Genomic DNA, 16,761 nt, shown 5'->3' with positions numbered 1-16,761 from the left:
ATACAAGCTCCATGAGGATAAGGACTTTGTCTTGTTCACCACTATATCCCCTAGAGACTACCACATACCAAATCTCAAAATATATATATATATATATATATATATAGTCACATAAATGAATGAATGAACATAATTACCACAATGTTTATACACATAATTTGCAACTCATATAATTTGCAATTTACTTCATTGCACCAATGAAATTCTCAAAAGTGAGTGATATCATTTTGGTCATAGCGGCCGTAGCACAGCTTAGTGAATGAAAGTTAGCTTTCAACATACAATGCAGCCCATTAATGAAAAAAAGAAATCATCTTATTGCTTCTTGAATTCTGCCTTTAATTTAGATGAACCCTTATTCCATTGACTTCTTGGTCATTTGGACTGTGAAAGAATCCAATAAAACCAGATCAGTGTTTAAAATCTCGCCAATCATTGGTATTTTCTTCATGATTTAATGACAAACAGCAAAACTGACAAGCGAAACTCTGACTTTACTGACTTGGAACCATTGCTAGCACAGTTACGCTCCTCTGTTGTGTTAAATTTCTGGACAAGTAAATGTATTCTTTTTCTACTCACACTGGATACACACCGTGAATAGTAACAGCTCCCCAGACTTGCTCCAACTCAAGACATAAAAAAATATACTTAAAGTTGTTCATTTTTATTTGTAGGTTCTTCCCATGTCTATAAAAAACCAAGCTCTACAAAAATTATACAATTTTTATCCCTCAGTCCATTAGTACCTTTTATACTGAAAATGAGGTGTCCTCTCTTACCCCCTGGGGAATCCATTCTCATACAAGAATCTGTCCTCAGTGTCAGCCCACCAGATCTGGTCTCCCAGGGTGAGCCTAGATGCAAGCACTATGCTCATGTCCCATACTTTGGCTAGAACTAATATGTTAACTGATTCAGGCCAAGGTATAATGACGAACAATAACTTTAGATGGAAATTTTGAAATGAGAAATATTTTTTCACACTTACTCCAACATGCCACACAGGGAGTTACTTATTACAACTAAATATTATAAGTGGTGCCTTCTCAGGAAGGAAACAGAATGTGACTGAATTCAGTATGAAAAAAGTAGTTAAGCAAATTACAGCAATCCACCAAAGGGAATATTAAGTGATTATTTAAAATGGTGTTCATGGAGAGTATACAGCAAGATGTGAAAAGTATGTTATTTTAAGTGAAAATCATAAATATTTTAAATTGCAAGTCACTTATGCTTATGCTTATAAAAATATATATGGATTTAGATAAAGGCTGGAAGATGTGATTGCTGTATCAGAATGTTCATATTTCTTTTTTTTCATTTTTAATCTCATAGCTATTTTAAGTTAAAAATAATACAGTTTTATGGAACTTCTTTAACAGTATAATAGGAATATATAATATTCCATTTATAATGATTATAATATTTCCTTTTGTAACTAATCTTTGTCTCTCTTTTTTTTTTTTTTTTTGGCTTGATTTGACTGTCTCTTTGAAAAGCTTTTTTTTTACTTGGACCATTTTCAAAGTCTTCATTGAGTTTGTTACAATATTGCTTCTGTTTTACCTTTTGGTTTTTTGGCCATGAGTCATATAGAATCTTAGCTCCCTGACAAGGGCTTGAACCCACACCACCTGCATTGGAAGGCAAAGTCTTAACCACTGGACCACCAGGAAAGTCCCCTGATGCTTCATTCTTACATGGACTTTTTGAAAAAATTTTTAATTGAATGATGTAACTACTCTTTGTAGTCTTCAAAATTAAAAGTCTCATTATGATATTTTGGTCATTCTAAGCTATGTTTATGATATATTACAAGAAAGTTTAATAAATACCCTGCCTACTAAACATGGAATAGTTTCAATGATGAAATAGCATATAACACTAATTCTTACATTAATCTCGTAATTTATAAAGCTCATTTGGAGAATTTTAATCATCTTCCTATAGTAATATATGTTCCATTATGACACTGCTGTTTAACTGTCATTAGCTTTAATGATATCTTTTACTGAAAGCAATTTTAGTCTCAAATCATCTTTAAATTTATTTATTTTGACCATGGCATGTTCTGCTAGTGAAGAACGTATCTTTTTCCTGTATTAAAAATTATCTAGATTTTCCATCTTCTGGATTTATTTGAAATGGCAGATTTAATTTAATTTCTGTCAAAGTGGACCATGATGAGATATACATCACAAAAATCCAATGAAATCTTGGATTTCTAGCAGTATAATGTATGACTCTGATTGGCATTTTATTTTGGCTGCAAGTGATTTTGATAAGCACAAAATATCCAGTAAATACATTGACTCCAAAATCAAGTTTGGACAATTTTGGCCACAGAGGAAATATTTCCAATATATCCTTGCTTTAGAACAGCTTACTCCCAGCACCCCAACCCATAAAATGAAAAAGTAATGATTCTACAAAACTGCTGCTGCTGCTAAGCCGCTTCAACTCTGTGCGACCCCATAGATGGTAGCCACCAGGCTCCCCCGTCCCTGGGATTCTCCAGGCAAAAACACTGGAATGGGTTGCCATTTCCTTCTGCAATGCGTGAAAGTGAAGTCGCTCAGTCATGTCAGACTCTTAGCAATCCCATGGACTGCACCCCCACCAGGCTCCTCCGTCCATGGGATTTTCCAGGCAAGAGTACTGGAGTGGGGTGCCACTGCCTTCTCCTAAATTATTCCTGCTGCTGCTGTTGCTGCTGCTAAGTCACTTCAGTCACGTCCGATTCTGTGTGACCCCACAGACGGCAGCCCATCAGGCTCCACCGTTCCTGGGATTCTCCAGGCAAGAACACTGGAGTGGGTTGCCATTTCCTTCTCCCACTAGAGTCCAGAAAATAATTAAGCGGAGTGAAAAAGAAATCCTGTTCTTGTGAAGACATGGCCAAATGGTACTGGTCTTGCTCAGGCCCTGATCTCCCACTATTGGGAGAGATCTTCAAAGATGTTTAGAGGAAATTTCACAGCAGTTACGTTTCTCAACAGTGATGGATCAGTTTTCCAGTAGAAGTTCAAGTCTCTTACTAGGAAGAGATTCTTCTAGTAAAACCCTTTAGAATGAACTTTCCATTACCGAGTATGAGCTCAGCAGAGGAGTAAAGAATTCTCAGGGTAAAGAGTCATGTTCTTGGTGTTACTCAGTTGCTAAATTATGTCTGACTCTTTTGTGACCTCATGGACTGTAACCTGCCAGGCTCCTCTGTCCATGGAATTCTCCAGCCAAGAATACTAGAATGCGTTGCCATGTCCTTCTCCAGGGGATCTTCCCGACCCAGGGACTGAACCCACGTCTCCTACATTGCAGGCGGATTCTTTACCACTGAGCCACCCAGGAAGCCAAAAAGAGTCTTAGGGTTGACTAATCATAGAACCACAACCAGCATTTTATACATTTCAAGTGAGAAAATTAAACACTTCCATACCAATACACTAAAAATCATCTACTCTTTCTTGTTTGTTCACTGGAAAACAAATTTATTGAGGTTGGGACTTCCCTGGTGGTCCAGTGGCTAAGAATATGCCTTCCAATGCAGCGAATGTGAGTTCAATCCCTGGTTGAGAAACTCAGATTCCACATACCGCAGGGCAGCTAAGCCTGCACACCACAACTACTGATCCCACAGGCTACAACTAAGATCCCATGCAGTCTAAATTTGAAAATAAAAAGCTCTGCTGAAGGGGGTTTTGTAGAGAATGAGAAGACAGAAGGCACTCACTACCATTTTTTAAAAGTTTGCTAGTGAAGGATGTAAAGAAATGGGACAATATCTGGTGGGAAATGAGGGGTCAAGAGAAGGTTTTTGGATAGAAAATATTTCAAGCAACTTTTATATCTTCAAAGATGTGAAAAGATCCATTCTTATATTATCCCTTGGCAAATATCAGCATTATGTAGCTTCATTACAAAGTCAATATGCAGCTTCATTATAAAGTCATTATAATGTCAAAGGGGGAAAAAAAGCCAAATAGGTATTTTTCTCAATCCTACCATTTCCATGAAAATCTTGAAAGCATATTTTTAAAGGAATTTTTTAAAGTATCACTGCCTTTATAAAAATGCAAGCCATTTGAAGAAAATATGTTTTTAAATTCTTGATATGAGATCAGTTAAGCACAAAATTTAACATTTGACTTCCCACAAAAAGTAACAAAATTATCCATGAAATGAGAAAGAAAGAAAATAATTGCTACCAATTTGCTTCTTATATTCAGGAGAGTCTCCTGCCAGAAACTTCATTAAGAGTATTTAACAACATAATGAATGTGCTAAATATGTGTGTCCTCAAAAATATAGTCCATGTGGCTTTTTTTTTTTAATATAACAATCTTCTAAAAAACAATACCTTAGGACATATTTTTTAGTTCTTTGTGGCAATTTCTACAGAAAATTAACATCATCTAATGCACCTCTTTCTGGTGGTCTTGCAATAGAGAAATCAGAAATTCCATGATTAATTTATCTCTAGGACCAGTGCTTCAGAGACTTTTTCAGACCCACACATGTCCTTCCAAGTGGTCTTGAACAAGCCTGTCTACAACTGTAGGAAACCAAGGACTAGGTATCTCTGCATACCCTCAACCAATACCAACTGGTATGTTCACAGATTGAGAAAAGTCTTGAATGATGACTTTCAAACATTCCCTGCTGGCTCAGCAGTAAAGAATCTACCTGCCAATATAGGAGATTCAGGCTCAATCCCTTGGTTGGGAAGAACCCCTGGAGAAGGAAATCCCAACCCACTCCAGCATTCTTGCTTGGCAGATCCCATGGACAGAGGAGTTTGATGGTCCATGGAGTCAGAAAAGGGTTGGACACAACTTAGTGACTAAACAACAACAATCTCAACGTAGGCACTCTAAAATACCATGTTTGTGGAGAGTATCAGAGGCCAGTACATATGTTTTGCTCACCCTGTCACATCAATGATCACCTATTTTATTGGAAATATCAAAAGTCCTCTCAAAACAAAATATAAAAGTATACCATTTTTTTCAAATTAATAAGAAAATACATAAACAAGTTCACTCTTTTATGGAGAGTATTTTTTTATTTGTTTAGATGAGAATAAGTATGCCTCCTCTACTTTCCTATTTCTTTAGAAGGCTTAAGACCACTGAAAAAAGATGTTTTGCCTAACTTTTTAGAACCATATTTCTTTCAAATCAAGCTAAAAGTAAATATCCGTAAGGATACAGAGGCTTTTTGATTTAATGACTATAGAAAATAAAGCCAAAAGAGAAATATCTGTAGCCATGTATCATGTGATGATGAAGATGGCTAAGTTCAAGATTCTTAGTTCAGAGTACCCGGCATGTGCTGGGGAAGATGGAGACACAATGAGAAGCTGATATAGAAGCTGAGAAGGGATGCTGCAAGCTGCAGTACGAAGGATGAAAAGGACATGAGAAGACTGTTATTTACACTCCTAGAACAAGACTATTTCTAGGTCCAGTGAAGCTAAAAGCACCCACAAAAATGAAATACCATCAATGTCCAGAATTTAGTCAAGTATATTTTATTGTGTTCTACTGCTCAGTGTGAAATGAACTCATGGAGGGATTACAATCCAGGCTCAGATGCTTTAGATCACCAATTTCCCAAGTGCTAGGACAAGACACATTCATCATCATGTTTTACGTTAGAGGATTTTTCATACATGCAGTTCCCTAGTAAGGCTGGGTTTTTTACCTTTCTTCACTATTTATGTACATATGTGTCAAACAGAGAAATATCATTAATAAGAAACAGCATCTATCATTACAAAAATAAGGTTGTTTCCAGATTTTCACTCTCTAGAAGGATAAATGCATTGTGTCAGTTAAAAACTCACGGATGGTCTTGGTCTCCATTTTATTTATTTATTTATTTGGCCATACCATGAAGCATGTGGGATCTTAGTTCCCCCAACAGGAATCAAACTGTGCCCCCTGCCATGGAAGCAGGGAGTCAATTATTGGGCCACCGGGAAAGTCCTGGTCTTCATCTCCTAGCACTCACTTGGCTGCAGCCTAGTTTCTCATCAGTTCTGGGCTTAGCCAGGACATAAGCACACACGCACACAACTTAGTAAATCCAGCTTCACAAGCTAAATTTTAGAGCATTCAGAGTCAACAAAAACCAAAAGATCATCCTTTGGAAATGATGCTACTCAGGTTTAGAAAGTCAATATACGCACAAATGTTTTACTGCCAGAGAACCAATCCTACCACAATTATTATTTGCAAGGCCCACGAGTTTTTGTTATCACTTTTTTAGGGGGATGCTTGTAATGGGCTGAGGCAATGATAAATAGGCACAGTAACTCCAGTGCTTTTCTCTAAGTATCAGTAGGAATTGTATGCCTCGTAGGACCTTACAAAGTGAGTGTTAAGGGCATTTGATAAAGAAATTTTATTGAATAAATTAATGCATGGAATAAAATCAGTAATGACAGAAATCATTCACAGATCATGGTGTTCGCTTCAGAGAGAACAAGTAGGTCCAATGAATCTAGAATCAAATTCAAAATCAAACCATTTGTCGATTCAATATTTAGTAGCTTGAATGCCAATGTCTGCTCTTGTTCATAAGATAATATCTTCATGAGGGTCTTCCCTGATGTTCTAGTGGTTAGGATTCCACATTTCAATGCAAGGGGACTCAAGTTCCCTGGCTGGGGAACTAAGATTCCATAGGCCATGGAGCAACTAAGCCCTTGCTCTGCAACTGGAGAGCTGCCAGGCCACAACTAAGACCCAGTGCAGCCAATAATAATAATAAAAATATCTTCACATGAATATGTTGAGATACAGACTTTGAGACCCTTTGTAATGGCCACGGAAAACATCAGAAGCAGTTTTCACATAGATGCAGGTACAGAGGTCTTAGGTTTAACAAAGTCAGTGTTCCTACACTCTCTCTGGTCTAAAGGGTTAACCACATTTATGCGAACCCCTTTCCCTTGCCATTTGGAGATAAGTGAGCAATTTAGATGCTATCTTTGTGCCCAGGTAGATTTGTCCATATGAGCCCTCGTTGAATGGTCTTAGATCAGCTTATTCATCTGCTCTGTCATGAAGAGCCTCTCACTAAGTTCCCTGCCACTTGCTCTCAGTCTTCTATACATTTCACCAAGTTTATCTTTCATTCTTGCACACCTGAATACATCATACATCTAAAGACTGCCAAGTTTCTCCACTTGGAGAAATCAAAATATGTTACAATATTGAACACGTTTAGACTAACCTAACATTTTAACCTAATATCCCATTTCAAGTATGCACACACGTATCTATCCCTCAGATTCCTCAGTTTTTCCCAAATGTCACAATATTCCTGCTTCCAAGCCCTTGTTTGTGCTACTTTTTTTCCCCCTAGAATGCCTCTTTAGACCTTAAAACTCTTACTCGTTCTTCAGTGCCCAGGTCTAAGATTATCCCCATTGTAAAGCCTCTGGGATTATGGGCAGAATAAATCCATTTTCTTTGTTTCCATAACTCTTGTATCTGTGTCTTGTAGGGAGATAATATAGTTATCTGTCTTCCTACCTTGATTTTAAAGTCCTTCAGTTCAGTTCAGTCACTCAGTTTTGCCCGACTCTGCGACCCCATGGACTGCAGCAAGCCAGGCTTCCCTGTCCATCACCAACTCCCGGAACTTGCTCAAATTCATGTCCATCGAGTAGGTGATGCCATCCAACCATCTCATCCTCTGTTATCCCTTTCTCTTCCTGCCTTCAATCTTTCCCAGTATCAGCGTCTTTACCAATGAGTCAGTTCTTCACATCAGGTGGCCAAAGCATTGGAGCTTCAGCTTTAGCATCAGTCCTTCCAATAGAATATTCAGGACTGATTTTCTTTAGGATGGACTGGTTTGATATCTTTGCAGTCCAAGGGATTCTCAAGAGTCTTCTCCAACACCACAGTTCAAAAGCATCAATTCTTTGATGCTCAGCCTTCTTTTTGGTCCTGCTCTCCCATCCATACATGACTACTGAAAAACCCATAGCTTTGACTAGACGGACCCTTTGTCAGAAAAGTAATGTCTCCACTTTTTAATATGCTGTCTAAGTTGGTCATAGCTTTCCTTCCAAGGAGCAAGCATCTTTTAAATGCATGGCTGCAGTCACCATCTGCAGTGATTTTGAAGCCCAAGGAAATAAATTATATCACTGTCTCCATTGTTTCCCCATCTATTTGCCATGAAATGATAGGATCAGATGCCGTGATCTTCATTTTTTGAATGCTGAGCTTTCAGCCAGCTCTTTCACTCTCCTCTTTCACTTTAAAGTCCGTGGAAGTGGTAAATTCTTTCATCAACAAATTATCACTACATTATCATAATTATTTTAGCATAATTATATTATTATAATTATTATTCAGTAACTACTAAATGCCAAGCACAAATCTTGGAGCTGAGGATACAGCAGAGAACATAACAAAGAAGCTTCCCTACCCTGCTTATCTTCTAGTCTGAAGAGAGAAACATTACAAAAAATACATAATAGAGCTTCTCTGGTGGCTCAAATGGTAAAGAATCTGCCTGCAATGCAGGAAACTCGGGTTTGATCCCTGTGTCAGGAAGATATCCTGGAGAAGGGAATGGCAACCCACTGCAGTATTCTTGCCTGGAGAATTCCATAGACAGAGGAGCCTTATGGGCTACAGTCCATGGGAATTGTAAAGCATCAGACACAAATGAGCAACTAACACTTTCACTTTCAATACAGTTTTGAAAGTGTTGTTGTCAGAAGGTAATAAGAGCTGTGAAAACAAAATTAAGCAAAGAAGCAAAATAAGGAGTACCGGGATTGATGGTTGCAATTTTTATGTGGATGAGCAGGAATGGACTCACTGAGAAAGCAATATTGGGACCAAGATACAAAGACAATAAAGCAGAATGCCATGCAGATATTTAGAGGAAACATACTAAAGGCAGAAGAAAGAGCAAGTACAAATGTCCTGAAGTAGATCACTGGAACATTCAAGGACCATCAAATAAGTCAGTGACTGGAGGTGAGTGAACAAGGGAAAGAGCAGTAGAAAATAAAGAGGTAGCAGTAGCCAGAGTATGTACGATCACTTAACCCCATGTATGGACTTAGCTGGTTTTCCAAGTGAGAAGTTAACCATTGGAAAGTTTAGAGCAGTAAAGCAATTTGAGGCTTACATTTTAATGAGCTTAACTGTGACTGCTATGTATTCAAAGCTAATTTTACTTCCTGGTATACATATTTGAATATGCTCTCTAGGTTGGTCATAACTTTTCTTCCAAGAAGTAAGCCTCTTTGAACTTCATGGCTGCAATCACCATCTGCAGTGATTTGGGAGTCCCAAAAAATAAAGTCTGACACTCTTTCCACTGTTTCCCCTTCTATTTCCCATGAAGTGATGGGACCGGATGCCATGATCTTCATTTTCTGAATGTTGAGCTTTAAGCCAACTTTTTCACTCTCTTCTTTCACTTTCATCAAGAGGCTTTTTAGTTCCTCTTCACTTTATGCCATAAGGATGGTGTCATCTGCATATCTGAGGTTATTGATGTTTCTCCCGGCAATCTTGATTCCACCTTGTGTTTCTTCCAGTCCAGCATTTCTCATGATGTACTCTGTATATAAGTTAAATAAGAAGGGTGACAATATACAGCCTTGACATACTCCTTTTCCTATTGGAAACCAGTCTGTCATTCCATGTCCAGTTCTAACTGTTGCTTCCTGACCTGCATACAGGTTTCTCAAGAGGCAGGTTAGGTGGTCTGGTATTCCCATCTCTTTCAGAATTTTCCACAATTGATTGTGATCCACACAGTCAAAGGCTTTGGCATAGTCAATAAAGCAGAAATAGATGTTTTTCTGGAACTCTCTTGCTTTTTCCATGATCCAGTGGATGTTGGCAATTTGATCTCTGGTTCCTCTGCCTTTTCTAAAACCAGCTTGAACATCAGGAAGTTCACAGTTCACGTAATGCTGAAGCCTGGCTTGGAGAATTTTGAGCATTACTTTACTAGCATGTGAGATGAGTGCAATTGTGCAGTAGTTTGAGCATTCTTTGGCATTGCCTTTCTTCGGAATTGGAATGCAAACTGACCTTTTCCAGTCCTGTGGCCACTGCTGAGTTTTCCAAATTTGCTGGCATATTGAGTGCAGCACTTTCACAGCATCATCTTTTAGGATTTGAAATAGCTCAACTGGAATTCCATCACTTCCACTAGTTTTGTTCGTAGTGATGCTTTCTAAGGCCCACTTGACTTCACATTCCAGGATGTTTGGCTCTAGATGAGTGATCACACCATCGTGATTATCTGAGTCATGAAGGTCTTTTTTGTACAGTTCTTCTGTGTATTCTTGCCACCTCTTCTTAATATCTTCTGCTTCTGTTAGGTCCATACCATTTCTATCCTTTATCGAGCCCATCTTTGCAGAGACATTTCTTTGCTGACTAAGGTCTGTCTAGTCAAGGCTATGGTTTTTCCTGTGGTCATGTATGGATGTGAGAGTTGGACTGTGAAGAAGGCTGAGTGCCGAAGAATTGATGCTTTTGAACTGTGGTGTTGGAGAAGACTCTTGAGAGTCCCTTGGACTGCAAGGAGATCCAACCAGTCCATTCTGAAGGAGATCAGCCCTGGGATTTCTTTGGAAGGAATGATGCTAAAGCTGAAACTCCAGTACTTTGGCCACCTCACGTGAAGAGTTAACTCATTGGAAACAACTCTGATGCTGGGAGGGATTGGGGACAGGAGGAGAAGGGGACGACAGAGGATGAGATGGCTGGATGGCATCACGGACTCGATGGACATGAATCTGAGTGAACTCCGGGAGTTGGTGATGGACAAGGAGGCCTGGCGTGCTGCAATTCATGGGGTCGCAAAGAGTCGGACACGACTGAGCGATTGACCTGAATTGAACTGAGTATACACATTCAATGCAATTTCTTAGCCTCCCTTGCAATTAGATAAGACCACGTGACTGGCTTTCAGCCAATAGGAAGCAGTCAGAAGTAATGTATGAGCATCCAAGCCAGGCAAGAAAACTCATATACTGCCCATATTCCCTGCCACATGCAGAGAATCCAGTAGAGAATTTCATACCACAGAGAAAGAAGGAAGAATCTTGGGTCCCTGATGACCATGTATTATAGATCAGAGCCCCTTCACCCACTCACTGTCATGTGAGCAAGTAATCAATATTTGTTGCACTAAGTCACTTAGATTTTGAAGTTGTGACAGCAATCATGTCATGACTAACACAGGAAGCTATCGCAATAATCCAAATAAAATATGATGGTGACTTGGATCAGAGTGGCAACAGTGGTAGAAGCAGTCAGAACCTTGATCTATCTTGCAAGTGAGCCAATGGAATTTACTGATAGATTAAATCTGAGATGAGAGCTGAAGACACTAGTCAAAGATGACCCCGGATTTTGGCCTAAGCAACTAGAAGGATGGAGTTACACAGATATGCACTGGAGGTGACTGACACAATCAGGCTGCGTAAGACTTTAGAGCTCAGTTTAAGAAACGTAAAGCCTGAGCTCCAGTACAAATGTCATCTAGACAGTCAGACACAGAAGACTGCAGGTGAGGGGCAAGGTTTGGGCTGCAGATATTTGGATGACATAATATATAATATTTGGCACATATTTAAACCACAAGACAACAATAATTATTTTTATTATATAATATGTAAACCACAAGACCACATGAGATTTCCAAGGTTTTTGGTGTAGATGGAGAAAGGGGCCAAGGATGGAGCTTTGGGATATTCCAATTGCTAAGGTCAGGGAAATGAAAAATACCCAGGAGGTAAATTGGAAAGGAAAGACACTGAGGTAGGAGGGATCCAAGACAGAATGAAAAATGGATAAAAAAAAAATATTTCAAAGATGGCAGAGTAATTAACTGCAGCAAGAGCCAATGATAGATCACTTAAGAAAATTTGTATCATCCTTTTCCTCTTTAGCACAGTACCTGATACACAATGCTGCTACTGCTGCTAAGTCGTGTCCGACTCTGTGAGACCCCATAGACGGCAGCCCACCAGGCTCCACCATCCCTGGGATTCTTCAGGCAAGAACACTGGAGTGGGTTGCCATTTCCTTCTCCAATGCATGAAAGTGAAAAGTGAAAGTGAAGTCACTCAGTCATGTCCGACCCTCAGCGACCCCATGGACTGCAGCCTACCAGCCTCCTCCATCCATGGGATTTTCCAGGCAAGAGTACTGGAGTGGGGTGCCCCCGAAATGAATAAATATTAATAAACTTTGGATTACTGTAAATAATAACTATAAATTTGCTTCAAGAAATTGGTAAGATGAAAGAATAGCATGAAGGATACAAGAGTCAAGAATTATAGTTAAGGGAAGTGATAAAATAAAGTTCACCTAAAAAGCTATCTTCATAAATATTGTTTTTCATAATGTATAGTATTTTTATTTTGGAAAAAAATGGCTTTTTCTTAAAAGTCTGGCTATTTGAAATGATAAAGAATAGTTTGAATTTTACATAAATGAGTAATTATTTCATGCATAGCTCTATCTTCTGTGATAACTACCATTATTAAGCTTTCCGGTCTTTGCACACTTCCCATTTTTTTCTCCTTAATTCTCCTCAGTATGTTGAAAATATAGCACTGAACTTTAAAACATCCCTAGGGGATTAAAATAGAAATGAACTATCATTGCCAGAAGGTCGATAATAAAGAAATACTACTCAGAGAAATTATCTACTTAAAAATATACAAAGACACAAAGATATGAAGAATTGACAAACTGACAAAGTTAATGTAATTCCATAAAATAAAACATAAACAACCTATGGATACCAAGGGGGAAAAGAGGTGGGGAGGAGTTGGGAGATTGAGATTGACATATAGACACTATTGATACTATGTGTAAAACAGGTAAATAATGGGAACTTATTATACTGCTATACTGTATAGCAGAGGAAACTCTACTCAGTGCTCAAAGGGGATATATGTAAACATAAAGCAGATTCACTTTGCTGTATAGTAGAAACTAACACAACATTGTAAAGCAACTATACTCCAAAAAAATTACAAAAAATAGAATAAAATATAAAACAAGATCAGAAAACTATAGATAAACCTAAGCTATAAGACTAAGCATTACTACATAGTTATGGATGTTATAGGTACTAAAGTTATAAAAATTGGGCCACAAATTAATTCTAGAGCTTCTTGATGACCAACAAGGAATAATGCTTAAGTCTATAATTTCCTCTATGTGCTTTGGATTTTCCTTAGAAGGGCTACTCAGTGGTGTAGTGATGCCTTCAACTACTTTCCTGACTGTGTACAATAAATTGAAAAATATATGTATCTTACAATGCTATTTATGGGAGGGCATTTTCAAAAGAAATTTAAATGGAATTTTGTAAAGAAACCAAAATAATATGGACCACTGCATAGCTCTTCGATGCTCTGGCTTAGTTCACAGAAAAGAATGAGCTGCTTAAAAAAATCCCCCATAGAAATTGATTATCTCAAGAGTTCCCAGGCTGTCCAGTGGTTAAAACTCAGGGCTTTCAGTATGTTGGAGCACAGTTTCCACATCTGGTCGAGGAACCAAGATTCTGCATGTCACATGGCACAGTCAAAACCAGAATTGAAAGAGACACGTGTACCCCGATGTTCATCGTAGCACTGTTTATAATAGCCAGGACATGGAAGCAACCTAGATGTCCATCAGCAGATGAATGGATAAGAAAGCTGTGGTACATATACACAATGGACTATTACTCAGCCATTAAAAAGAATACATTTGAATCAGTTCTAATGAGGTGGATGAAACTGGAGCCGATTATACAGAGTGAAGTAAGCCAGAAAGAAAAACACCAATACAGTATACTAATACATATATCAGAGAAGGCAATGTCACCTCACTCCAGTACTCTTGCCTGGAAAATCCCATGGATGGAGGAGCCTGGTAGGCTGCAGTCCATGGAGTCGCTGAGGGTCGGACACAACTGAGCGACTTCACTTTCACTTTTCACTTTCCTGCATTGGAGAAGGAAATGGCAACCCACTCCAGTGTTCTTGCCTGGAGAATCCCAGGGATGGGGGAGCCTGGTGGGCTACCATCTCTGGGGTCACACAGAGTTGGACACGACTGAAGTGACTTAGCAGCAGCAGCAGCAATACATATATATGGAATTTAGAAAGATGGTAATGATAACCCTGTATGTGAGACAGCAAAAGAGACACAGATGTATAGAACAATCTTTTGGACTCGGTGGGAGAGGGAGAGGGTGGGATGATTTGGGAGAATGGCATTGAAACATGTATAATATCATATATGAAATGAATTGCCAGTCCAGGTTTGATGCATGATACTGGATGCTTGGGGCTGGTGCACTGGGACGACCCAGAGGGATGGTACGGGGAGGGAGGAGGGAGGAGGGTTCAGAATTGGGAACACATGTATACCTGTGGCGGATTCATGTTGATGTATGGCAAAACCAATGCAATATTGTAAAGTAATTAACCTCCAATTAAAATAAATAAATTTATATTAAAAAATAAATTAAAAATACATATGTATGTATGCATACTGGTTTATAATCAATATTTAATAATAATCATAATCTTTTAAATAAATAAAATAAATTAAGAGATTAATTATCTTAAGGGGGCTTGAAAAACACTACAAATATAAATTCTTGATAATTCATTTTGAACAGTTTTCAGTTTAGCTCTTTTAAATACTTCTGTGTCTCTCAACTTCTCGGAGATAAGAATTCTGCCATTTAGTATTTTACAGTGCCTATCATGACATCTTGCAGGGGCAACTGCCGTTCAGTCACTCAGTCGTGTCCGACCCTTTGTGACCCCATGGACTGCAGCAAGCCAGGCTTCCCTGTCCATCACCATCACACAGAGCTTGCTTCAACTCATGTCCATTGAGTCGATGATGCCATCCAACCATCTCATCTTCTGTCATCCCCTTCTCCTCCTGCCTTCAATCTTTCCCAGCACCAGGGTCTTTTCCAATGAGTCAGTTCTTTGCATCAGGTGGCCAAAGTATCGGAGCTTCAACTTCAGCATCACTCCTTCCAAAGAATATTCAGGACTGATGTCCTCTAGGATTGAATGGTTTGATCTCTTTGCAGTCCAAGGGATTCTCAGGAGTCTTCTCCAACATCACAGTTCAAAAGCATCAATTCTTCAGCGCTCAGCTTTCTTCATGGTCCAACTCTCACATCCATACATGACTACTGGAAAAATGTAACTTTGACTAGACGGACCTTTGTCAGCAAAGTAATGTCTCTGCTTTTTAATATGCTGTCTAAGTTGGTCATAGCTTTTCTTCCAAGGAGCAAGCATCTTTTAATTTCATGGCTGCAATCACCATCTGCAGTGATTTTGAAGCCCAAGAAAACAAAGTCTGTCACTGTTCCCATTGTTTCCCCATCTATTTGCCAGGAAGTGATGGGAGTGGATGCCATGATCTTAGTGTTTTGAATGTTGAGTTTTAAGCCAGCTTTTTCACTCTCCTCTTTCACCTTCATCACGAGGCTCTTTAGTTCTTCTTCCCTTTGTGCCATAGGGTGGTGTCATCTGCGTGTTTGAGGTTACTGGTATTTCTCCCAGCAATCTTGATTCTGGGTTGTGCTTCATCCAAGCTCAGCATTTCACATGATGTACTCTGCATATAAGTTAAATAAACAAGGTAACAATATACAGCCTTGATGTACTCATTTCCCAATTTGGAGCCAGTCCATTGTTCCATGTTCAGTTCTAACTGTTGCTTCTTAACCTGCATACAGGTTTCTCAGGAGACAGATCAGGTGGTCTGGTATTCCCATCTCTTAAAGAATTTCCCACAGTTTAGCTTTACTTTAGCTAAAGTCAAGCTAAAGACTTTAGCTAAAGACTTTTGCATAGTCAATGAAGCAGAAGTAGATGTTTTTCTGGAACTTTCTTGCTTTTTCTATGATCCAACAGATGTTGGTAATTTGATCTCTGGTTCCTCTGCGTTTTCTAAATCCAGCTTGGACATCTGGAAGTTCTCAGTTCATGTACTGTTGAAGCCTAGCTTGGAGAATTTTGAGCATTACTTTGCTAGCATGTGAAATGAGTGCAATTGTGCAGTAGTTTGAGCATTCTTTGGCATTGCCTTTCCTTTGGGATTGAAATGAAAACTGACCTTTTCTAGTTCTGTGGTCACTGCTGAGTTTTCCAAATTTGCTGGCTTATTGAGTGCAGCACTTTCACAGCATCATCTTTCAGGATTTGAAATAGCTCAGCTGGAATTCCACCACCTCCACTAGCTTTGTAGTGATGCTTCCTAAGGCTCACTTGACTTCTCACTCCAGGATGTCTGGCTCTAGGTGAGTGATCACACAATCATGGTTATCTGGGTCATTAAGATCTCTCTTGTGTAGTTCACCATGTGTTCTTGCCAGCTCTTCTTAATATCTTCTGCTTTTGTTAGGTCCATATCATTTCTGTCATTTTCTGTGTCTTTATTGTGCAGGGCAGAGGTTTTCAGAATACAAAAACAGTTACATTCCTTCATTGACAAACTTTCTTTGACAAAAAAAAAAAAGATATAGTGCCTCCTCTCAGCTAAAGTGGTTCCTTTCCTCACAGTTTACCACTGGTCCTTGATTGTCACACCACGAGAGTAAATGGAATGGAAAGGGAGACTGAAATTACCATTCCCACCATGAACCTTTAGAAAACTGCCATAAAGTCTTTTTTACATCTTTAAGCAGAAGTTGTAGACTCCATTAGTTCTTGCCCCACAA

Source organism: Ovis canadensis, chromosome 13 (genome assembly GCF_042477335.2).
Source record: "Ovis canadensis isolate MfBH-ARS-UI-01 breed Bighorn chromosome 13, ARS-UI_OviCan_v2, whole genome shotgun sequence".
NCBI lineage: Eukaryota > Metazoa > Chordata > Mammalia > Artiodactyla > Bovidae > Ovis > Ovis canadensis.
Note: the sequence above shows the minus strand (reverse complement) of the source record.